The sequence below is a fragment of the Ambystoma mexicanum genome, chromosome 2q, assembly GCF_040938575.1.
Source record: "Ambystoma mexicanum isolate Mex_15411 chromosome 2q, UKY_AmexF1_1, whole genome shotgun sequence".
Classification (NCBI taxonomy): domain Eukaryota; kingdom Metazoa; phylum Chordata; class Amphibia; order Caudata; family Ambystomatidae; genus Ambystoma; species Ambystoma mexicanum.
This window is the reverse complement of record NC_090924.1, coordinates 1,262,701,122-1,262,727,233: the sequence shown is the minus strand read 5'-3', so window position 1 is coordinate 1,262,727,233 and position 26,112 is coordinate 1,262,701,122. Positions and strand designations below refer to the sequence as shown.

The following is a 26,112-nucleotide window of genomic DNA, read 5'->3' as shown; positions in this document are numbered from 1 at the left end:
TTCAAGATCTTTGCTGAATTAGCCATTGTTTATGACAAGAAGCTGTCTCAAAACCTTGGCTATAAGTGGAAAGAGGAAATCTTTGTTAAACAAATTGTGAAATACCCTTGGAATTCAAGTTGGAACTTTGTACTATCAAGTTGGGTTAGAAGAGAAATGAAGTGGAACTTTTTGTTATGACGCAGGATTTCCTTATCCTTTTTGAACAGTTCAACAAAAACCTGCTTGAATCTTGGGAAGGGAAGTTCACCAAAGTTATCAGTAGAAGCAGAGATTGTGGTGTGAATTCTATTATGATATTGATAGTTGTTGAACTGCCATATAGTTCCTTATTGATTTGGCGTTTATACAAGTGTGAGTGACAGAAATCATTTGTTAGTGTGTTTCCTTTAGTTTTTTTTTAGGCAGGGAAATCCTCGTTGGGGTAGGGATAGTGAGGTGTTTATCCAACCTTTGAGTTAATAAAATGTTATCTTTTGAAAAATGTTCACAAAGTTGTCCGCCTCACATTTCTGACCCCTCACATTCCAGACCAGGGCATCACTGTCACGCTCGACATTGCAGACTAAGGATTCCGCCAGATGTGGAATGGTGTGGCTTTCTGGTGCTTAGGTTGGCTGAAGACTACACATTTCCACACAGATGTGCAGAGTAAAGCTGTCGACTTGCCGTTTGACAGGGACAACCTGTTTGGGAAGGCGGTAGATGACACTCCCCAGGCCATCAAGACCAACACGGAGATGTTGCTCTCTGGGGGCCATGCAGCACAGATGATCGTCTTTTCGTTCCTACAAGGAAAGAGTCTCCAGATCCTCCAAGGGTTACGCTACCCCCTATCATCAGCCCTCCTGCTCCATCACCCAGTAGGCCTACAGGGGTCGCTCCCAGGCCTATGGGCTGGCACCCAACATCGTCCACCATCCAGGGCAGAGACGTCCAAGCAGGCCTGAACCAGTCAAGGGCCTGTGCTCCAACCTTTGCACCCCAATGGGAGGCTGGCTATCAACTTTGTCAATCGGTGCCGAAAGATCTCCACAGACAAATTTGTGCTGGAGATTCTTCAGCCGGGGCACGCTTTAGAATTGCAAGACAGGTGCCCCTGCATTCCTCCTGTCATTCATCAAGAAATTCACATGGCCCAACTGCTCCAGGAGTTTCAGGCCATGTTACGAAAAGGAGCAATAGAACCGGTCCCTCAGCGCTTGGGGGGGGCTCCAAAGTGTACCCCATATACTTTTGGGTAAGGAAGATTTCAGGAGGGTGGCAACCGATCCTAGACATGCGATGCCTAAAGAATTACCTAAAGTCCCCAAAATTATGGATGGTCACGTTTCAGCATGTGCTTGACGGGCTGGAGGAGGGGGATTTTCAAGCCACTCTCGATCTAGAGGACGCATACTTCCACTTCACCATTCATAGCAAACACTGGACGTTCCTGCGTTTTGTCGTCCAGGGGTGGCATTACCAATTCAAGGCCTTTCCCTTTGGCATTAAATCGGCTCTACGGGTATACACTAAATGCTTTGCCCTCGGAGCAGCATATCTATGCCACAATGGAATCAACGTCTACCCTTACCTGGGTGATTGGCTCATCCGGTCCTGCTCCCATGCACTGACCCAGCATACGGCAGAGGCCATATAACCTGTGACTTTTCTCAGATTATCCATTAATTATCCAAAGTCCTGCGTGGTGCCATCTCAGAACGCTCTGTTCCTGGGTGCCCGGCTCAACACAATCTCCTGTCGGGTGACTCGCTCAGAGGAGACGGTAAAAGCCATCCTGGGGAAGTTTCAGCGGCTGTCGCCAGCATCCATCGCCAAAAAGGAAGTAGAACTGCTACCATCAAGGCTCCTACCCAATTTTTGTCAGTGAATGAAACAAAATGGAAATCGGGGAGCCTGATTTGATTGTACTAATGGAATTAATTCCTAGGTTAGTAACCCAAAGGATTGTCCAGAAAGAAAAAAGATTGAATAAGGAAATTCACACATGTCTAGAGTTGTGAACATAAAAGGTTTGTATTGAAACAAAGAAACATCAAGGAAATACATTTGGAAACAATATGTATGAGACAAATTTCTAAAGGTTGTGACCATAAAAGGTTTATATTAAAGCAAAAGAACATCAAGGAAATACATTTGAAAAACAATATGAATAAGACAGATTTCAATAATCTAGACAGTGAATAACTTAGTTGGATACTTGAGACTATCAAAAAACATTTGAAGGCAATATGTGTAAAAACAAATATCAATAGTCTAGACAACCAAATGGTTCTGGATTTAGAACATGCTCCATGTATAGTGCATGTAAGAGTCAAGAAGGTTTATGGGACCTGTAGGCATCTAGGTCCTGAAATTGCTTCTATCCATGGAAGCATATCATCTTGCTGGTGCCAACGTGACAGGGGGAGCTAGGTCAGTTTATAGAATATAATTACTGGCCTATGGATATTTGTTCAATAGGTACTAGTCAAACATATAGATCGATACGGCCCCCTTGCAGATGGTACACGTTTCGGCGGAAGAATTGTCCCATTAGGAAATGCTTCTGAGTGACACATTTTGTTCAACATGAACCGCCTTCATCAGGGCAAATGGGTGGCCCCTGTAGCAAGAAGATAGAAATAAAGAAACAAAAAAGGGAGAAAATCAATGTAAAATCCTTGTGTGTCAAGACCCTAATTCTTTCTGGACATAACTGGGTTAAATTAGTAACAAACAAAATTAATTGTAGCAACGAACCGAGTGTTCGGATTCTTGAGAAACCTGAATTTGGTAGGTGGGCAAACCTGAAGGTAAATTACGTAAGTGCAAGGAAATGCAACTGTAATCTGTCTGAAGTGGTTGGAAAACATGCCTAACTCACCACAGAAACCTTGAAGTGAATCTCACTGTAGGGCAGGCACTCCTTATAGATCAGACCAGTCAAACCGTACTGGAGGTTGCTTGATTGAGTGGAAAGTGGCTGAGTTCAGTCCACAATGATGGATACTGCAGGAAACATCATTCTGTGCAGAAAAAGCAAGAAACAAGACAGTGTCATAGTGCTGTCACTTGCATGTGCTGGGAAAGCCTCACCAGGTTTTTTAAGGTGTGCTGGGTTTTAGGAAGCCACCGAAAATGGAACCAAAAAATGAATAGTGGGTTAGTTTATTCTGGTGGAGTGGTGTCTGAGCGTCCCATACAGGGACGTCACGTATGTGAACATGGACGGTATCTTGGCTGGGGGAAGCTGTATCTCTAGGTGGACGGATGGCGCTCATATAAATGGACGAAACGGGACTTCATTTATGTCAGCGTGCAGTCTGATATAGACTGTGGTCACTACAGGCCAATTGTATGTGGCTCCTGTGGATGTGGGCAAAACGAGTCTTTGGCGCCCAATATGAGTATATTGGGCGTGTGGTGAGTTAATAATTGGGGCCAAAAGTACCTGTTAAATGATGCCAGAGGCGCTTCCAATTGGATTCTGTCTGGACGGAAATCTTCAGATATCCCAGACGGTACTGGAGTGCGCGTTCGAGCGTGCGATGCTTATGGTCTGGCGGGCTGCTGCAGACTGAAAGCATTCGTCTTGTAAGCGTGTTTAATATCCTGGAGGTGTGTGGGAACTGACCAATCGGCTCGCGGTACGTGTCGTGTCCTGATTGGTAAGTTCACCGAGAATGCGGAACCGAATGTAGAAGGTCCGCTGTGTGGGCGGGCGGAGTTCCCAGGTCGGGCCAGTGCCAGGAGTTCGAGAAAGGGAAGGCAGAAAATGGCGTGGAGTTCGAGTAAGGACCTGATGGGATTGACCTGAGAGGTCACTATGCTTCGCGGAGGAGGGTCCAGAGAGGGGGGGCGCAATGGCGTCCAATGCCGCAAAATAGATTCGGGTAAGTCAGAGTGGGCCGATAGCCCTAGCAAGGCAGGCCTGAGTACGCCTAGTTGGCTGTCAAAAGTCATGCCGCATTGGATAATGGAGGGATACTAGAAAAAGTGAATGGTGTGGTCAGAAGAAGGCTGACTACGGGGAGCGCTCGTGCTGGAGCTAGGTAAGAAATAGTATTGCTTGTAAAGGAAATAATGGTAATAAAGGCACGTCAGTGTCTGCTGGCTATGCACTGGTGAGTTGCCAACGTGCCGTAGTTAACAAATACGTAGATCAGGTCTCTTAATCTATGTCTCAGGTGAGTGTTTCTCCGAGGAATGTACGTGTGTAGAGTGCAAGGTGAGCCATTACCTCTTTTTAATATGGAAAAATTTGTTGTTCATTGAGGCCCTGTTGTACCGAATCCAGTCGATGGATCCACCTACTTTCAAGGTCTAAAAGTCTGCCTTGGATGTTGGGGCCGTTGCGCACTCTTTCGAGAACCCACCATTTGATGTCTTGGGTGGTGTGTTTTTTGTCCAAAGGTGATGTGAGATTTTTGCACCTAATCCCTGACCGGTGTTCAGAAATCCGTGTACCAACATTGCGCGTGGTTTGCCCGACGTAGCGTAACTTGCAAGGGCATTCTATGCAATAGACCACTTGGTTGGTTTTACAATTAGAAATGTCTTTGAGCGTCCAGGTTTTATATCCCACTTGGAAATGTTGTATTTTGGACGTGAATTGGCAAACCGAACAAGACCCACATGGGTGGTGTCCTTTTAGTGGCCTTAGGTTCCACAGATTGCTTTGAAGTGGTCTCTTAATGTACATAGAGTGCACTAAGTGCTCTCTGATGTTCCGTGCTCTCTTGAATGCAAATCGGGGTGATTGTTGGTCAGGGAGACATAGTCTGGCAATAGGCCAGTATTTGTGAATGATCTGTTTAACCTGAAAAGCATGCTGGCCGTGTGTTATCACTCTATCCGCTCTAGTTCTGGGGGTAAGGAGTGAATCCCGACAGGTAAAACGTGCCCTCTTCAAAGATCTGGACACTAGCTTCCTGGGGTAACCCCTTTCAATTAGTCTATTGCTGAGTAAATCAGCATCGTGGTAGAAGTCATGTAGGTATGTGCAGTTCCTGCGCAGACGAAGAAATTGTCCGTATGGTAAGTTTTCTTTAATGTGCTTGGGATGGTCACTCTGAAAATGAAGGAGGGTATTGCGGTCAGTTGGTTTGCGAAAGGTGTTGCAAATTAGTCTACCCTGATTATGTCCAATCGTAAGGTCTAAAAAATTGATCCTGGTATGACTGCGTTCCATTGTGAATTGTATGTCTGTGCTGCAGGTGTTCAGCCAGACAAAGAAGTTTTGTAATGTGTCCTCTGTTCCTTCCCATAAGCAAATAACGTCATCAATGTATCGACGCCATTGTTTGATATTGTCTTTCCAGGGGTTGATCGTATTGTAAATGAAATTCTTTTCAAATTTAGCCATAAATAGGATAGCCAGGCTTGGGGCAAATGCCGCCCCCATGGCTGTCACCTTAATTTGCAGGTAAAACTGTTTGTCAAATTCAAAAAAAATTCTTGCAAAGGGAAGTGTCATTAGTTCAATGATGAATTCCGGTGGAGCCTTCGTCTCTCTATTAGTTTCAACAAGGTATTCATATACGCAATCAATCGCGGCTTGTTGCGGAATACTGGTGTATAACGACTTAATGTCAAGAGTCACTAACACATTTTTTTGAGGGTCAAATTCTAAATTTTCGAACATCTGAATCGTATGCATCGTGTCCCTAATGTAAGATTCTGTGGTGATGCTGATAGGTTTGAGGAAATAGTCCACAAACTTGCATAGTGGCTCTAAAATGGATCCGCATCCTGACACAATGGGTCTGCCGGGAGGGTTGGTGGAATTTTTGTGGATCTTGGGTAATGCGTATAAACAAGGAGGTCTGCCTCCTGTAGTGTTCAGAAAGTCAGATTCCTTCTCCGTAATCCAATCTCTTTCGAGAGCAAAGGAGACCATCTCAGAAATTTCAACTTTCAGGTCCTTCGTAGGATCTTTTTTTAGAGGTTTGTAGCTTTGTGTGTCATTGAGAAGGTCCATGACCATATGGAAATATTGTTCAGAGTTCATGATAACAATTCCGCCCCCTTTGTCAGCGGGTTTAATGACTAACTCAGATTTTTTAGCTAGTTCATGTAGGGCTTCTCTTTCTGCGCGTGTAATATTTTGTTGTCTTTGGTTATGATTTCTTTTGCTCAGGCTTCTGAGGTCACGCAATACGCATCTTTCAAAGGTGAGAATATCCGAAGGGACTTGATTCTCAGAGGGTGAGAAAGAAGACTTGGGATGTAGCCCTGTGTCATTTGGATCTTCATTAGTTTCATGTTCGTTGAAAAAAGTTCATAATCTGACGGTCCGTAAGAACCGACGTATCTCCATCTCGGTGTTATACCAATCTGTATTGCCGGATGGTACGAAGGATAAGCCCTTCGTAAGAACTGAAATTTGTGTGGCAGTTAGTTGGGCATTAGCTAAATTGAAAATGGGTAGGTCCTGATCGGCCGTGTGGTTCATCTCCTCCGCCGTCTCGGGCGTCTGTGTTGGCCTTGGAAACCTGGGTTCCAAGGTGGAGGGCCCCATCTCCCCCCTCCTCGTCCTAAAAAAGGGGGTTGGAAGGGTGGTGGTGGATAGTTATGTGGTTGGGCTTGGCCAAATGAGTTAAATGGATATGGGTTATAGTTAGGGTTGGAGTTCCCACTGGATGAGCTGTTACTTAATCCAGAGAAGGATACACCCCTTCCCTTGGCTTTCTGATTGCCTGACTGTGTTCCTCCTGATTGATTCAATTTTTTGCAATATCCTTCTGTGGTATAAGGGTAAACTAATTCTGTTTTAAATTCTTGAATGTCTTTGTGTAGTTTGTTGGTTTTTTTGTTCACCGTGTTTGTTTTGAAAATGGCAAATTGTTTGTTGATTGCTTCTATTTGATTTTTGGCGTCTATTATGAGTGCGCTATTTGTGAATTTTCTCTCTTTGTCGTCTAATGTCTTTTGGAGTTCTAGACTGACTCTTTGTGCTGTTGTGATTGTTAGGACCATTAGGTCCCTGCTACACTTGGTTGCAATGTAGCTGAAGTTCGTAGTGTATTCTTTGTCCTCAAGGAACAAGCAAGGTTCATTCCTAACAACTAGTCCCGTCGGGATAATACTAGCTTGTAAATACTCCTTCAGGAAATGTCCGTGTAGTTCAGTCCTAAATACATTTTTTTAAGTTTCAGGAGGTCATCTCCTGTGCTTGTGGGGGGCCCAGATATATTGGGCCCAGTAGGATCAAAGAAAGATGGTCCTGATAACAGGTCTAATGTCTGTTCCTCTGTGTAGCTTAGAGTAGCACTTTCTGCCATTATATGTACCTGATTTGTTGTGTGGTGGACTATTGGGGAGTGCCCACCCTCTCAGAATGAGATTCTGGATACATATAAGTCAAGGTTAAGAGGCCATATAACCTGTGACTTTTCTCAGATTATCCATTAATTATCCAAAGTCCTGCGTGGTGCCATCTCAGAACGCTCTGTTCCTGGGTGCCCGGCTCAACACAATCTCCTGTCGGGTGACTCGCTCAGAGGAGACGGTAAAAGCCATCCTGGGGAAGGATCAGTGGCTGTCGCCAGCATCCATCGCAACAGTCCAGTCCATCAAATCCCTGTTGGCCAGAATGTCCTGCGGCATCCATCTGGTTCCCTTTTGCAGGCTTCATATGCGGCCCCTCCCGGAATTCCTAGACCCCATGTAGCAGCAGGTCACAGACACATGAACAGATAAAATCGCCCTCGATTAGGCATTCCGTCAAGCTCTTCATTGGTGGTTGATTCAGCCACACCTCACTCACGATACCCCCTTTCAGATCCCTCTGTACCAGGCTACAGTCACTACCAATGTCTCTCTGGAGGGTTGGAGAGCCCACACAAGACATTCTCACGCCAGAGTCCTCTTGCTCCCAGAGGAGAAGGAGTTCCACATAAATGTCCTGGGACTATGGGCAGTCGTCTTGGCCCTCCGGTCGTTACAACCTCAGCTACAGGGGAAGGTTGTGCAGATCTTCATAGACAACACCATCACCATGTTTTACATCAGGACGCAGGTTGGGGTGCGCTCTCCCGCTCTGTGGCCTGGAAGCCCAGTCCCTGTGGCGCTGGGCCATTCTTCAAGACATGTTCCTCGTGCCCTTTCACCTAGCAGGTGTCAAGAACACCATTGCAGACTCTCTCAGCAGGGTGCTGCGGTCCTGTCGCGGGTGGGAGCTTCAACCAGCGCAGGTGTCTCGCCTTTTCAGCAAGTGGGGTCCTCCTCAGATCGACCTCTTTGTGACGGCTGCCAACTCCAAGTGCTGTAGGTTTGCCAGCATCTGTTAATCTTCCTCAGCCGAGGAATCTAGGGGATGCCTTCTTATTCCACTGGGAGGGGTTCTTCCTGTCCGCCTTTCCCCCGCCCCCTGGGATTCGCTACTGTTACGTGTGATCAACACACTCAGACCTTGCCGCTGTAGGATGATCCTCATTGCACCGTCATGGCCAACACAGATCTGCTACTGAGACCTTCTCCATCTATCAGTGTTTCCGGCCATCTAGCTGCCTCCACTTCCCAACCTCCTCTCCAGAAAAGATGGATCAATCCTGCACCACAACCTGGCGTCACTGAGCCTCATAGCCTGGGTCCTGCAGCCCTAGAATTTGGCCTCTATTCCCCGTTGTTGTAATGCAAGAATATCGTGGCCAAGACCAGCGCTCCCTCTACATTGTCTTGCTGCAGACACAAGCGGAAGCGCTTCACGGTGTGGTGCAAGGCGCGGAAGATTGTGCCACTGCGCATAACGACTCCACAACTCCTCCTGTACCTACTCTCGCTGCCTAAGCTGGCCATGCTCATGCCTCAATCAAGGTTCATTTGGCTGCCATATCCTGGTACACTCTGGCTCCAAGCAAGCTCTCCCTGTGGTCGCGCAAGCTTGTCAAGGAATTCCTCAAGGGTCTCTTCAGGGCTTTCCAACTGGTGAGGGCTCCTGATTGGGAACTAAATGTGGTCCTGTCTAAGCTTAGGGGGCCTCCGTTTGAACTAATGCATCGTGCCCCTTTGAAGTTTCTATCGCTTTCCTGGTAGCAATCACCTCAGCCAGACGGGTCGGGGAGATTCAGGCCCTCTCCTGTAAGCAGCCATATTTGTCCTTCCACGCTACTGAGGTGGTGCTGCAGACTCATCCCACCTTCATGGCAAAAGTTCCATCAGACTTTAATCTCAATGAGCCTTTGGTTCTGCCAATTTTCTTTGCAAGCTCTTCTTCCCCTGCTGAAAGACCGTTTCATTCCATGGGCATTGTTCGTGCCCTCAGGTTCTATGTGGCACGCACTAACCACTTTCGGAAAACGTCTCTGCTTTTTGTCAATTTTGGACTTGTGGGACACAAGAAGGACCTGTCTAAGGCTTCTTTATCCAGGTGGCTGTCTGGCTGTATCATGCATTGTCATCGTCGAGCCAACAAACCGCTTGCCGGCCGAGAGCCAACTCCACCAGAGTCATTGCAGCAATGACAGCGTTTCTCTCTGGTGTTCACCTGCTCAACATCGGCAGGGCTGCTACTTGGACGTCGACCCACAACTTCACGAAATTCTACTGTGTCGACAGTGATTCCAGGGAGGGGTCCCTGGTTGGCCAAGCAGTGCTATGCAACCTCTTTGTTTGAGGTGAGTCCGTTCCAGGGTAAGTGTATTTCTTCTGTGAGCCTTGCCACCTGCCATGGTTGTGTATATGTTCTGCTCTTTAGTCGTATTCATGAGCATGGGAATCCATGCAAGACCCCATTCTGGAGAAGGTACAAGTTACTTACCTGTAACTCTTTTTCTCCAACGCGTGTCTTGCATGTATTCTCATGCAAACCCTCCCTCCTTCCCCTCTGTGACTCTTCTTTGTTCATACTGCCACTTTACATGCGCTGCCAAATCTGAAGATAGCCACTAGCGGTGGAGTTTAGGAGGACGAGTGTCATTGGCTGGGGGCAGTAGGACCCAAAAGACACTGATAGACTATGGAGGAGACGAGCAGTTTAAAGTTTAAAGCTAAACTGCTTTATTTTTACTGCGGATCCCAGCCTGATTACGGGAATATTCATAAACATGTGAATCCATGGAAGACCCATGCTGGAGAACCAGAGTTACAGGTAAGTAACTTGTTCCTTGTTTGTGCAAGCGCATTCTTGGGGTAAGTCGGCTATCAAAGGAGGAAAGAGCAACTCACTTTTGGCACTTTACTTTGGCAGAGGTATTAGATGAAGCCCAGTGGATGATATTGGTCTTTGATATCTGACAAATTCACAGTCAAGAAGCTAGAGGTGGTGCTTCAGAGAATGGTGGCCAGTACCACAGCTCTCACTATGATGTTGACCCCAGAGACGATATATAGGGGATCCCCTTGGGCCTCTAAACCATTTCTAAACTTGTGTAATGCAATGCCAAAACCCCAGTGGCCCATGTGGTAACTTTGGCAATTAGATAGGATAGATGTGGGATTTTCTGAATTGGTCACTTGTGAGCCCATGGCTAAGGCACCTTATGAGCTGCTTGATAACATTAATAGGTGCCCAACAGACAAATGTGTAAATTCTGCTGGCAGGAACAGGAGAGCTTGTGAAGGTTCCACGGCAACAGCAAAAAACACACATGCCACAGTACCCTGCCTCAGTGAAGCCATTTGGGCGCTATGGTTTCCTCCCTAAAGGGAACTGCTGCAGGCTCCAAGGTGCAAACAGTCACACAATGAGAAATTGGAGTTTGAAACGGTTCTCACAAATCAGAAGGCCTGCTCCAGAGGAGCACGCAGCTGTCTTAAATTAGAATTGCCGACAGAGTACAAATGGGAGGACAACCCAAGAGAGAGGTGTGGAAGCTAGGAGATGGTCGTTGTACACAGATACAAGATGGGGCGAAGGATAGACTGATGAGAAGCGATGGAGGTGGAGCCATTTGAGGAGAGGATGGAGAGGTGGTTGAGGAGAAAAAAGTAAGGAGTGGAGGAGAAGCAATTTAGAGAGGAAGGAAAAGCAGTGGACACGGAGCAATCGAGTGAAAGGAAAGGGAGGAGGAGAAGCAACTGAGTACAAGGATGGAGAATAGGGGTCTGAAGCTCTTCAAGACCTCGACCAGAAAGGTGCTTCTAAACAGGTGGAGAATGGCCAGTTTAAGGACCAGATGAATGGCAGAGACAGTGATTGAGTGGATGAGTCCTATTGTCCAGTGTAGGGATGTTTGTTTTGTTTACATGGCTCGTGCGCGTCTCGCTCTTTGCACCGTGCTCTTGTTTACTTTCTAACTGGGGCGGGCACGAGGCAGAGAGCGGAGACGGTTGGCGCGTGTTGTGCTGGCGATGCTGGGAGCTCTCCTGTGCGGGCCCGTTCTAATAAACCTCTCCTCCAAACTTTACTTACCCGTGTCGGCCTCGATTCTTCCACAATGGTGACGAGGAGAAGTACACAGGCCCGCTGAACAGGAGAACGTCGTGTGGATCTGCCGATCCGTGTTGGCTACAGAGACCGCAGTGACCGTCAGTTTCACAGCTGTGTGCTTCTACTTCCTCCCCCTGCGAAGGATCGCGGGGAGGTGCTGCCGAAACGTGCAAGGCGGCAGGATTTTGTTTCCTGCAGTGACCGCTCCGCCCCTTTTCCTGTACCCAGCACATCAGAGGTGAGGAGGAAAGGGAAGGAGGCGGTGGAGTCAAGGAGATCACATGAAAATAGAAAGAGGAAACGAAAATCAAATGAAAGAGAATGAGGAAATGAAATTATTCAGAGGACTCATGAGAGTTTAAAGGAGGAGAGTACATGGAGGACACGCACTAGTGACTCCCTAGCCAATTTAGAATTTGGAAAAGTGTCCTGTTTGCTTAAAAACTCATAGAGCACATATGTGGATAAATAATAAAATACCCTCTGGAAATTTACCTTAAAAAAAGGTGATTTATGTGTAAATGTATACATTTCTTCAATCTGGGCATCAGCGTTGAGACCAAGTTACACAGGGGATAGAGAGGAATCAACTTATTAACACAAGAGATCTGCTTAACATAGCATTTCATTTGTAAGACACTTGCCTAAAAAGTCTCACCATGGCAGCAGCAAGTATGGCAGCGCCCCCGCCATTTTTACCTGAAGCAGGTACACCTGTCATCAGATTGGACAGGTGGAAGAAACTCTTTGATACTTATCTGATTGCTATAGGAGGGGAAATGTTTGCTGCATCGAGAAAAAAAGCTATCCTCTTGCATAATTTGGGCGCTGAAGGACGCAGCGTGTATGATGGTTTACCCGAACCACCACAAGAAGGCCAAGGTGAAACAGACCCATATAGCATAGCTGAAAAAAAGTTGGCGATTCACTTTGAACCTAGGAAGAACACAACTTTTGAAAGACGTACATTTTTGAAAAGAGTGCAAGAACCTCAAGAACATGTTGAGAATTTCATAGCTGCCTTAAGAACCCTAAATCATTCCTGTGATTTTGGTCTCCTCACTGATAAGGGACCAATTAGTGCGTTGCACAAATAGTGCTAAGATCCAGGAAAGACTGCTATCAAGAGACCTTCAACTGGAAGCAGCAGTAGAGATGGCTCGGAGCATTGAACAAACAAGCAAATATATGATGAATATGAAGGCGGACAATATGGGAAGTGAAGTTACTGCAATCAAAGTGTCTAACCCGAAGAGATCGAATACTTTCAAAGAGATGAAATGCTGCAAATGTGGCAGCAATCGTCATGTGGCCTCGAGCATTTTCTGTCCAGCATAGAAACTTAAATTGTTTGAAGTGCAAGAAAAGAGGACACTTTGCCAGGGTTTGTAAGGAAACTGGACAAGTTAACAGCGTGGATGTGGGACATCAGGAACAAGAAGAGTCGTGCCATTCCTTGCCAGGGGTAACATGTGCTAGAAGTTGCTGAACTATATCCCAAAGGGAAAAGACCAACAGATGTTTTTTTGATTCAAGGTAGAGTGGTAACCATGAAAGTAGATAGTTGTTATCGAGGAAGACTTTTGAAGGATGTGTCCAAGGGAAGGTGGAACAACTGGATGAGCACATGATTGAACCATATGCATATGGAAATGTAAAGATTAAGATACTAGGAACATTTCAAGCATCTATTAAGTACAAGGGTCACAGTTGTGATGCTGAAGTATATGTTAGACAAGAAGGATCTTCCCTTTTAGGATGGGCGGAACAGAGGAAGCTAGGGATAAAGATCAAAGCTACTGCTGAGTGTCCGATATCAGTGGCAGAACTTAAAGATAAATGGGAACAAGAATATCCCAAAGTGTTCTCACAAGATATAGTAATGCTGAGAGATTTTCGGCATGAAATTGTTCTCAAGAAAGTGGCTATACCGAAGATGCATAAAGTTCGTCCAATTCCGCATCATTTGAATGAGAAGGTGAAACAGGAGATAGAAAAATTATTGCAAGAAGGGATTATAGAAAGAGAAGAGAGTTCTGAATGGCAATCGCCGGTGGTCGTGGCAGCCAAACCCAATGGTGAAATCAGATTATGTGTGGACTTGAGGGACCTCAATAGGAACATTCTGATTGAAAGACAGCCTCTTCCCAACATCGGGGAGAAGTTGACAACACTTGAGGGTGCCAGTATATTCTCTGTTTTGGATTTGTCCCAAGCATACCACCAGGTGCCACTACTTCGTGAAAGCCAATCGTTAACAACATTTGTGACTCCCTTTGGAACATTCAAATATTGCAGAATGACTTTTGGACTGGAATCGGCAGCGTCCATGTTCCAGCATGTAATGGAAACTGTGTTAGAAGGGATACAAAACGTAGTAGTTTTTCAGGATGATGTTTTGATCTATGCCAATTCTGAAAAAGAACATGATATGATTCTCACAAGAGTTTTAAAGAGATTGAATGAAGCGGGTTTGACGGTGAAAAGAAGCAAATGTAGAATAAAAGTTGAGGGTGGGGAATTTTTGGGACATGTTGTGGACAAAAGTGGGATAAAACCCAAAAAGAGTCTGATTGAGGCAGTTAAGAATGCACCTAGACCTGAGCAGTTAAGAATGCACCTAGACCTGAAAATAAGGAGCAAGTAAGGTCATTCTTAGGACTTGCAGAATATTATCATAAGTTTGTTAAGAATTTTGCAAGTGTGCCTGCACCTTTGAGGGGACTTCTGGGAAAAGGAGTGAAGTTTTTGTGGAGTGTGGAGTGTGAGGGAGCGTTTGAAAGTCTCAAGGAGGCGATCATAAATTAAGTGCACCATCCATAGGAAAATGTTTGCCCTATGACAAGTGTGTTTTGGTAGTGGATGCAAGTGGTATAGGGTTAGAGGCAACCTTGGTGCAGTATGGGAAGGATAATATGGAAAGAGTAATTGCTTTTGCCTCACGTGCACTGAGAGGAGCTGAAGTTAGCTATTCAGTGATTGAAAGAGAGACACTGGCAATGTTTTGGGCCATCCATCATTTTAAGTATTTCTTGTCGGGTCAAAAATGTGTCATCAGGTCCGATCATAAGCCCATGGTTGAATTGTTTGAAGGTGCCAGATGGGCAATAGGGTCACCGAGAATCAACAGGTGGGGGTTGGGACTACATATGTTCCACTTTGAAGTGAGCTACTTACCGGGAAAGAAAAATGTGGTTGCAGATTATTTATCCAGGATGTCAGTGGTAGATAAGGTGGTCTTGGAAACTAGTTTGAATGAAGATAAATTGGAGGAGGCTGTTGTAGCAGAAGTAGAATGTGCAGTAACTCAGAAGGTGTGGTCACAGGAAATGCAGAAAGATGAGTGTATGAGAGTGTCAAAAACATGGACCAAGGAAGGGTGGCCAGAAAAGAAAGATTTGGATAAGAGATTTCAGGCATGGTGGGAAGTCAAAGATGAGTTGTACTGGTTAAATGAAAAGTTGTGGAGAGGACAATTTTGTGTTCCACTGGAGGGAACGAGGAACGTGCTGGTAGACCTGGCCCACCAGGGTCATCCTGGGGAAGGAGCGATGAAGAGGAAATTGAGGCAAAGCTATTGGTGGCCGGGTTTGGACAAAATGGCAGAAATGAAAGTCAAAAATTGTGTCATGTGCCAGTCCAGCGATAAGTGCAAAATAGTGTGTGAAACTCCAATGATTCCCAATTCTGTACTGGGTCAGCCATGAGTAAAACTGGCTGTTGATATTATGGGCCCCATTGCGGGGTTGGGAGAAAATTGTAAGTATCTATTGGTGGATTTCCATTCAAATGGATAGTGGGAATCGGTGAAGGAAGTGACTGCAATTGATTTGATTCGATTTTTGGAAGGAGTTTTTATGAGAGAGGGTGTACCATCGGAGTTGGTAATGGATAATGGTGTGCAGTTTGTGTCAACCAAAATGAAAAGATTTTTATCGAGCTATGAAAGCATACGAAGAAGGCACTATACCACCCTAGGGCGAATGGACTAGTAGAGAGGGTGAATAGGTAAATAAAAGGTGGTATTCAAATGGCGTTGAACAAGGGGCAGCCATCGAAGAAATTTTGAAACATGTAACTTGGAGCTATGTGACTACTCCACATTCCATAACCGGGGTAGCTCCATTTGTGTCTCTCAAAGGAAGAGAACCTGGTACTAAGTTGTGTCCAGGTTGGCTAGGTTTAGCAAAAACAGTTGATGTGAATAGGGAGGAAATAATGAAGTTGATTGGAGAAGGACAGATGAGAAATAAAGAGCAGTTTGACAATAGGAAGAAAGTGAATGTACGTGAATGGAAGGTAGGAGAAGAAGTTTTTATAAAAGAATCCCTGGTTTGTCGGAAAATGTACAGAGAGCACATTTTTAGGACCAAAGAAGATATCTGCAGTCAGGAATGGAGTAGTTGTTGTGGAGGGAGGAGAAGTATGGTCAAAAGGAAGGTTTGCAAAAGCTAATGAAGCACATCAGCCCATGGAGGATGTTGTGAGTGGAAGAGATGAACTGAATGATCAAAATTTTTTTTATTTATTTTTTTTATTTTGATTCAACTGTTTTCACAGTTTTTACAAATGGTGTGAACATGAAAAGACTTTTTTTTTTTTTTGTTTTTTTTATCTTCTCTTTTACGCTTCACCCCCTGGTCGAGTGAAATTTTTTATTTTCCAGGTTGCTCTCAGATTGCATCTTCTTTCTTCAGGTTTATGTTCTGAAAGAACTGACCGACTGCAGATACTGATTTTACATTTGCCCCTGACATCAAGATGTTCCACCAGTATTCTTCCTCCCCGCACCTGCTGTTTTTGGATAAATGGCCCATGTGTGTCATTCTTTTTGCGGCCAGTTCCGGACATGACAGCAAAAGGTGCCTCAGGGTTTCTACTGTTTCAGGTTTGTTACAGAATCTGCAGAGGTTGTTAGGAGCAGAACCCCTGATGAATAGGATTTCTTTCGTATGTAAAAGATTCAGCCTAGCCCTTAGGAATGTATTTCTGATTTGTTTACTAGGCCCTTGTAGTAAATAGCTCATGGGTTCGTTTTGTTTTTGGTGGTTCACTGGTAGGTCTGCAGTCAATTTGTATTTAGCGGCCTCTTCCAGCGTTTTAATCCAGTCCATTTGTTTGAATTTTTTTGTTGTTTTGGTGGGGTTACTTTCCAATTCTTCCCATGAGCTTCCGATTTCATCGAGGGTTTCCGTGTTTCTTTGCTCCCAAGAGGCTAGAATGTTATTCTCTCCTTTTTTGAGTTCTTCATTTATTATCTTGAAGATCTTCTCAGAGGATAGCCTGATTTTCCGGCTCAGCATTAGGGTGTTTAACTTGACTCTTCCTTTTAAAGAGATCACATTGATTTCTCTGCGAATAGAAGCCATCGGGGTAGAATTTGGAAGTGTTAGAATTTTCCTCCAAAATAAGCCTTCCAGCTTCAGCCAGATTCGCTCAGGAATCATGAGCATCGCCTCTGCACCATAGGTAATGGCGGGTACTGCTTTCGCTGTGTAGAAGTTCAGCACTGGTTTTAATGAGAATTTTCCATATTTTTTATCCATGAATCGAGCTTGTGTCATCATAATTTTAGTCTTGGCGATCAAGGATTCCTGCATGGGAGTTTCAAAGCGGTTTGCATTAATCGTGACTCCCAGGTATCGGAATGATTTTACTTTCTCCAGTCTCTCTCCCGCCAGAGACCATTTTGATTTATCTTTTTGTGTTATGGTTTTTTCAAGAATCATTATTTTTGTTTTTGATGAATTTAGAGTCAGGTCATTAGCCTCAAGATATTCTGAAAGCGAGGTAAGTTTTCGTTGTAGCCCTATGGCGGTTTGATCCAGTAATAAAATATCGTCGGCGTAGAGTAGTCTCCCAACCTTTTCATCTCCAATTTTGAGGGGGAATGTTCTAACAGTGAGGTCCCAGTTTTGGTAGTCGCCAATGAACGCATTGTACAATGCGGGGGCCAATGGGCACCCTTGTTTTACGCCTCTGTAAGTGTTGATTTCCTCTGAAAGTTGGCCGTTTCCATTGAGTCTGACCCTCATAGATGTTCCGGAATACAGCTCGATGATTGGGTTCAGGATTGGTGTCGGACAGTTCCGTGTCCTCAGTTTTATCCAAAGTCACTCTCTATTGACCGTATCAAATGCATGAGAGAGGTCTATAAAAGCCAGGTATATCTTTGGTCGTCCCTCTAACACCTTGGCTTTCAATACGCTCAGTAGCATTATGTTGGCCAGTGTTCCGATATTTTTTACAAATCCTGTCTGAAAGTCATCGTGTAATTCAGACGAGGCTACCCAGATCTTGAATTTATCCAGAAGAAAAGTTCCAAACAGTTTCCCAATGGTGTCCAGTAAGGCGATTGGCCGATAGTTTGCTGGATTGGCTTTATCGCCTTTCTTGAAAATTGGGACCACGTTTGCTAACTTCCAAGATTTCGGGATAGATTGGGTTTCGGCGCATTGTTGGAATATTCGAGCTATAAGTGCGCCCCATACTTCGGTATTATTTTTGAGATCCACGTTGGAAATTCCGTCGGGTCCAGGTGCCCGGGAGTTGTTCAGTTTCCTTATCTTTTCGCAGATTTCCTTTTCGTCCTTTTCAATGTCCCATCGATTTTTTTGGAGCTGTATGGTTTCTTGGGTGTTACCCTTTGGTAAGGCAAACATATCCGAGAAAAAAGATCTCCAGTGCGTCTCTCCAATTGAGTTGGCTAAAGCATTATTTGAGTTGTTTCCTTTCGGGTCAATCAGGGCCCAGAAGGTTTTGGATTGTTTCCCACTTAGGGTCTTTAGCATGTTCTCAGAGTCTTCTTGGTACCGAATGGCACGGTGTGATTTAAGCCAGTTTTTGTAGGATTTTTTCACGAATACTGCTGCCTCCTCTGTTTGTTTTGAGGGGCGAGATTTCGCTTTGCGTAAGATTCTTCTCAATTCTCTTCTTTTCTCCACCAATAGCTTATTATGCGTGTGGTGTGGCTTTTTGGCTGAGGCTTGAGCATTCCTTTGTTGGTGATAGGGGATCAACAGGGGGTAATAGTCAGGTGTGTTTGCTTCCCCTGGAGTAACAATAATTCTTTCGTAAGACCTTGTGATGGTTCTTATTGCTTCAGCGGTGAGTCTTAGTCTAGTCCCTGCGCCGTTAGTAAGAATTGCCGAGGTCATTTCCTGTCTGTTTGCCTCCGATTTCCGTTCTGGGGCTGACCATATGGCCATCAGGAGGTTGTGGTCACTGTTTTTAGTTCTTATGACTTCGAATGCAGATGTCTTTGCGAGCAGGTTTCTGGATACGTATATGTGATCCAGAGAAGCCTTACGAGAGCCTTGTTCCCAAGTTGGAATGCAGTTTGGTGTGTGAGAGGTCAAGTAATGAAGATTATGAAGATCAAGTGCATCCATAAGGGATTCCCATCCTTTACCTCTCAGATCAGAGTCTCGAATTGTCGAAGAGTCTTTGGGTACCAATGCGGAGTATAGATCACAGTTTGATGTAGTTTGGCCAATGTTGGGCAGTGTCAAGTTTAAGTCTCCGCATATTATGATGTGGTCTAATGCCATCATATTTAGGCAGGACTCTATCGTTTGGCCGATGGTTTCAAGGAGTACTGCTTCCTTCACGACTTTTGGATTCCAGTATGTGTTTATCACTAGATACGATGTTGGTTTGTTCCCGTTCTCCCACTCTCCAGACTTCGGTTCTGATATCAAGGAAGCTAGGATTGACACATTCGATAGTATTGTTTGTTTAAGTTGTAGGCCACTACAGATTCTGACTGCTGTCAAGAGGCCTGAGGTGGGCCTTCCCAATGTTCCTTGTGTAGCTGGAGAGAAGTCGATTTCGAAGCCGTCTATTGTTGGCTTCTTAAGGAGCCACGTCTCCTGTAGACAAAGAAGGTCGAATGACCCCAGTTGCACGTCTGATTTGAGTGTCAAGTGGGAGAATCCTCTTGTGTTCCACGACCCCATTTTTAATTTGCTTGCGGTCTGATGAAGGTCACCGGATTCTTCGTTGACTCCTTTCGTGGTCGATCGTGGCTATCTTCTTATTTCTGTTAAGAGTCTTTCCTGCATCCCGGACCCTCTTTTTTTTTTCCGAATCTTGCTGATGGAATCGTGAATGATTGTATAGTTCGGTTGTACTATTTCTGGAGTGTACTCGGTCCTTTGGTGAGTTCCAGTTCAGCAGGGATCCCTTCATGTCACGATCTGAAACCATGTTACTCTGTTTTTCGTTGTGTTTGCTCCTGGACCCGCTCGGAGCACTTTTATGCCATTGTTGGGTTTTAGTTGGAGTGAACTGCAGTTCCCATCTGTCCCTGTAGTTGACAGTTCTTCTCGTCTCCCAATTAGGTGCCCTTCCGTGCTGTTTTCCGAGTGGACTCTTATCTTCGTGGTCCCAGGTTCTAGTTTCCTCGACGTTTTTATAAGGTCTATAATGTGAGACCCGATGTCGTGCGGAATCGTCTTGGTTGGCCTCAAATGTCTTCCTTTCGCTCCTGACTTGAGCTTTATTTCCTGGGTGAAAATTGGGAGAAGCGTAATGTGAAGCTCGGTCTCTTGGGGAAGTGTCTGTCTTATATGGGGGCACACGGCCTCTGGTGGATATGTGATCTCTATCCTTTAGTCCAATCGATGTGTGGCTAGGATTCACCCTGTCTCCGTGTAATTCTTCCAAGTAGTAGCCTAGTTCTTTAAGGGCTTTGGTCTCCGCCTTGAGTTTGAGTCTCATGCTAGCTGAAGATATGTGGATATATACGCTGTCTATGCTGTGAGGACCCGAGAATTCGATGACGTCTAGACAGTCAGATGTTACTGATCTGAGCGCCGGGATTTGATGAAATAGGTCCAATATTACGGTTCTATTTAGAACCTGATTATGCTTTGATTTAAGGCTGGGCTGCAGGAAGAAAGAGCGCGTGTCTGTTGTTCTGTTGTTTCTCGTTAAACAGGTGCGTTTCCATTCTCTGTCACGGGTTTTCGGAGGGATCTGCCAGGATCTTTCCCTTTTTTGACTACGATCTATGGAGTCTCTTTTTTGTTTCGTGTGCACTCGAGTTTTCCACCCATTGGGAGAATACTTGTTTTTCCCGTTAATGGCTTCCTCCCGTTTTTTGGGGCTCGAATAATGTCTTTGTTTGGCCCCGGCCGAGGACGTTTGTTTCAAGTCTTCCGCCCTGTGTGGTGCTGAGGATTTGGGCTCCAACTGTCTGATTTTCTTTGGAGGTGTGTCGTTGTCATGGCTTCGTTCAAATGACACTGTTTTTCTTTTAGCTCCCCAGTTATTATCCGGTTTTGGATCTTTGGCCCGCCATTGAGACGCGAGTTCCAAGGCGTCTTCCATTAGGTCGCTTTCGGTGCAAGAGGGAGATCTGTTGATGTTTTGACTGGCAATAGTTTGCTGGGTAGCTTTTGGAGTCAGCGGTTTGGGGCAAATTTTGATATATTTTCTATCCGGCGATGATGAGGATTTTTTCGAAATCTGGGGTTGGGCCATAGCCGATTTAGGTTGCACAGGTGGTCCGCTTTTTACTTTCTTTGTTGGAACCAGAAGCGTAGGTGGATCAACCGCGGAGACTCTGAGATCTTGGTCTTTCTCATTGATGATGCAACCATTAGTTTTTTTTATAGTCTTGCTCGATGAGAGTTTTGAGAAGTTCAGAGTGCTTTGGTTTCCACTGTTGTGGCCTTCATGTGCTTTCTTTGTTGGCTCAAAGTTAAGACTTAGGAGAGGTGTTTTTATGCTCCATTTGCCCATGGTCGTGGGCACTGCTGGGGTGTTGGCGTGAGCCTCCAAGCCAGAGTTGCTAGTCTTGTCATCAGTGCCTGCTTTGAAGTAGAATATTTTCTCCGAAGAGAAGTCAGTCTGGGACTGAACTGCTTTCGTTTCTCGTTGTTGTTGGTCCATTGTTTGTGTGCTGGCGTGTTTTAAAGTCTTCCTATTTTCAATTTTTGAAGTGATGAATCCTTCTAGAAACGCAAGTTTTGTTTGAGCCAGTGCCGCCAATGATGCTTGGTCCTTTACAGAATCGTTCAATGATTCGTATAGTTTTGTGAATGGAGCTAAGGCTATGGTGATAGCTGACATTATCATCATTAAGTCTGTTTTTTTTTTGGTGTTTCTTTTGTTAAATTTCCCACAGTTTCACTTTGTCTACTGTTCTTTAGCGGAGGAGTTGACATGCGCGGGTTGGGAGTTTGAGTTTCCGATTGTCGACTGGTCGTGGACGTTTTAAGCGTTATCAAGTGCTCCGAATGAGCATTGGCTTGTATTTGCTTACTAAGCAAGGGTTGCGTTGAAGGACTCATCGAGTTAGGATTTGTTAGGTCCAGGTTTCTGGTTGGCGAACTGAGACTGTCTGATTTGGTCACTGTGGGTGTTGATTCTAACACCCCCCCGTGTAAGGAATTTTCTTTAGGCAGATTTGCCTTGTTGAAATTATATGATGGAACTAAGGTCTGTACGGGAATGTCTAAAGCTGTAAGTTCCATGGTCTTTGCCGGCGGTTTCCCAAAATGCCATCTTTTATTGGTGTGAGACTGAGGACTCGAAGTATTGGGGTTTGGGGGGTGTACGTTGAATGTAAGTCTCATTGGAATAGCAGGAGAGTTGAAGTGAGCTAGGTCTTCTAGGGACCCCTCCAGAAGGTATGCGTCTGAAATCTCACTTTTCTCGTTCTGGTTTCTTTTTCCTTGTTTGCTAAAGAATTTGTCCAGAGTGCCCGCTAGGGGCTTCAGAACCTCTTTGCTCCGCTTTGTGGGAGCTGGCAGCTGATAATTCTTTAGTATCTTGTGCGTAAGGGGGTTTATTATGGTCGTTTTGCCTGAAGTGGTTTCTTCTTCCTTCTCCGGCGCTTGTTTGTGCTCCCTTGGGATTAGGACTTTCTGCGACATTCTGTCGATAGTGGATGAGGGGTCCTTCTCAAAGAGCTCCGATGGCGCTGCCTTTAAGATGACTGGCAGAAGTGCTGGGTCTTGGTTTAACGTGGGATCGTTTTCTGAATCCTCTATTGATGAGCAAGAACAGACATCCGACCAGACTGTTTCCAAGTTTCCCAAGCTGGAGGGAGGGCTAGCTAAGTCCTCTCTTGCTACTATTGGATGAATCTCAAATTCGATTTTGGTTTTGTTGGCCCCGTCATTGGGGGCATCTTTGTTAGTCACGTTTTTGAGGTCGGAGCCCTTGTTGAGCTCGGGTGTAGTGGTACACTCCAAGTTCTTGGATGGGTCTTGTGGCGCCGCTAGATCTGGCACAGCGCCCCTTCCCTCCCCTCCCGGGCTCTGGAGTCCCTGGCCCGCCCCTGTTGAGCCGGCTCGCGCCGGGGAGCTCACGACCGCTAACCCCTCGCTGGCGACTCCTGGGTCAGAGGGTCCGCCCGTAGGGCGACTCGCCACAACGGGAGAAACTTCACCCTCGGCAACTGTCTCCTTGAAATGGACCCCGCCCCCGTGGCCTGCCAGCAGCGGAAGGATCTGCACACGTCCCGCGGGTGGGCCCAGCGTGACCGCCCCTACGACGATCGGGGGAGGTTGAGCCGGCGCATCCAGACCAATAGGTAGGTACGGGTAGGGCTTTGGGGGTGGGCGATCCTCTCTGTCTTCCCTTTTACCAGGCGCTGCGGTTGGCGGTCGAGCCAACGCTCCTAGACCGTCTGTTATGATTGTGGCGTCCTGCTGTGGCTGGGTTGCCTCCGCGATCTCCTTGCCCAGCTCGTTGTCTCCAGGCAGTCGAGCTGAGGCGACCAGACCGTCCTGGGGAAGGTTATAAGCTGGTGCTGTAGAGTTCATACCCTCACCGACTCGGTTTTGATCCTCCGTCCTTAGCGCACGAACCGCCACTCCCTGACCCATCGAGGCTTGTGGGAGGACCGAGGGGGAATTGAGGGTATCGTCCAGAGACCCCCCCTGAACCTCGGGTCCTGGAGGTCGAGCAGACGCTCCCAGACCAACCAGGAGTTGAGGGGAGGTCCCGGTCTGCCTGTCTTTCTCCGTCAAGGCAACCCCCGGCACCGCCGGCACTGTGTAAATGGCGGGCCTTTCCCGCCCTTCCGAGTGAGGCTGAGTGGCTTGCGGGTGCGCTTGCGGGATCACAGGCAAGCGGTGTGTCTCCGACTTGGGGTCCCCAATTGGTCGCACCAGTGACCCCCGTTCCCCTTGACTTTGGAGGTTTGTCAAGTGTTTATACATCTATTGAAAGGGGATAGGCGGCCTCGCATCCTGTGTTTTCTTATTTCTTGGCAAATGTTTGTGAGGGCTACGGTGCTCAAGCCCGCTATCTTCACTGCGGGTTCTCTGACTTCTTAGCCAGTGTGCTTCTACTTCTGGTACGCGAGCCGCATGATTCATCTTGTCTGGACGTGGGGACCGCCCCTGGCAGTCCTGGCTGCCCCGGACTGCAACGGACTGCCTTGACTCTGCAGCCTTGACTCTGCAGCCTTGACTCTGCAGCCTTGACTCTGCAGCCTTGACTCTGCAGCCTTGACTCTGCAGCCTTGACTCTGCAGCCTTGACTCTGCAGCCTTGACTCTGCAGCCTTGACTCTGCAGCCTTGACTCTGCAGCCTTGACTCTGCAGCCTTGACTCTGCAGCCTTGACTCTGCAGCCTTGACTCTGCAGCCTTGACTCTGCAGCCTTGACTCTGCAGCCTTGACTCCGCGGCCCGCTCCGCGGTAAGGTTGATGTTTTGTAGACACGCCTTGCTGAAACAGCAACTGTAGAGAGACTGCCACGGACTGCCTTGACTCTGCAGCCTTGACTCCGCGGCCCGCTCCGCGGTAAGGTTGATGTTTTGTAGACACGCCTTGCTGAAACAGCAACTGTAGAGAGACTGCCACGGACTGCCTTGACTCTGCAGCCTTGACTCCGCGGCCCGCTCCGCGGTAAGGTTGATGTTTTGTAGACACGCCTTGCGGAAACAGCAACTGTAGAGAGACTGCCACGGACTGCCTTGACTCTGCAGCCTTGACTCTGCGGCCCGCTCCGCGGTAAGGTTGATGTTTTGTAGACACGCCTTGCTGAAACAGCAACTGTAGAGAGACTGCCACGGACTGCCTTGACTCTGCAGCCTTGACTCCGCGGCCCGCTCCGCGGTAAGGTTGATGTTTTGTAGACACGCCTTGCTGAAACAGCAACTGTAGAGAGACTGCCACGGACTGCCTTGACTCTGCAGCCTTGACTCCGCGATCAAAATAAGGAAGGAAATAAGGACCGTCAGAATGTCGTTCAGTTTGATACTGATGGTGAGGCTGATACGTGTAGCGGAAATGTGAGTGTCACTTCAAAAGGGAGAACAAGTAAAAAACCAAGTTGGTTAGATGATTATACACATTGAATGTATAATATTTTTTTTGTTAATGGTACTTAAAGGAAAAAAAGGACATTTTAAAAAGTGTAATACCATATCATTCTTTTGTTTTTGCTGTTCTGTGAAAGGGTGGAGATATGTAGGGATGTTTGTTTGTTTTGTTTACATGGCCCGTGCTCGTGTTTACTTTCTTACTGGGGCGGGCACGGAGCTCTCCTGTGCAGGCCCGTTCTAATAAACCTCTCCTCCAAACTTTACTTACACGTGTCGGCCTCGATTCTTTCACATCCAGTCATAAATTCACATTGAGTGTTTGCCATGCTGAAAGAGGGGAAAGCATGAAGTAATTTTGGGTCCAGCTGTTGGACCAGTGTCTGACGCCTGACCCAAGTCAAATGACCTAAGGCACTGGTACCACGCTAGCAGAGTCCAGGGGGATTAAAGTGTGACATTGGCGACCTCTAGCACCAGCACGGAAAACACAGAGCCGAGAAAGCTCAAGCAAACAGACATTTTAGAACACTATAAAATGCTAGACTGTGTGGATTTCAATCCCGAAAGAAGTACGATCCAAATGAAGTGAAATACTTGGCAGGAGACCTTGGCATTAGTCAAAACTGTTCTAATTCCATCACTTTTTATTTAACCAGCTCCGAACCCTTAAACAACAAAAATAAAGATACGAGAGATTTGCAGTTTGGTTTTTAGTCGTCTGTTGACCCCTCGGTTGTTATACATTGTAAAGGCTAACATATTGTGAAACCATTAGTCTTTTGCGTTTAAAACACATGGCTGATTGTGCATGAAAAATGGCCATGAAATAGTTTCTTCCACTTGTGCGATCTTCCACTTGTCATTTCATTCTTAATCAACTTTTTTATTTCCTTTAACGATTGTATTATTAAACATACATTACAAACCCTCTATTATTACTTTGATTTTACAATTAAATACATTCTTGTACTTCAACATTTGAATAGCAAACAACGAAGGTGTTTGCTCAAGCATTGATCTCTGTTTCTGTTGCATATTATTGAAAAGTTGCTCCATCCTTGCATTTGTTAAGATACGTGTATTTGTTGTGATTGTGTCACCAATTGCATACTATGTTACCCTTGAATTAACATGCACAATTAATTCCCTTTCTAGGGATTGTTTTTTCCTTGGGTACACCACTAAAAGTGTTTGGCCTTCACGTGTTTCACACGGGGGCAATACATTGTACGTTTCCCACTTTTGTGAGCTTCTTCAGGGCTAAATCATTATGTTGTCTGTGCCCTACCACGCCGTATGTTTAACAAAAATGCAGTATGGTAATGCATGGACAAAATAATGATTTTCTTTAGCAGTGTAATTAAGGAAACCTGTATTTCCCTTTGAAAAAGAATTAACCTTTGGTGTGCATGTTAATTCCAGGATTTGCAATATGCGTATATGGGTACACAATAGCCGCAAATGAATTT

At 45.9% G+C, this 26,112-nt stretch overlaps 1 protein-coding gene across 2 annotated transcripts in view; it reads left to right on the top strand.

Moving 5' to 3' along the window:
- PHKA1 (phosphorylase kinase regulatory subunit alpha 1) overlaps positions 1-26,112 on the top strand; it is a 2,290,600-nt gene that overhangs the window by 1,546,915 nt on the left and 717,573 nt on the right. The gene's annotated exons all lie outside the window — the stretch shown is intronic.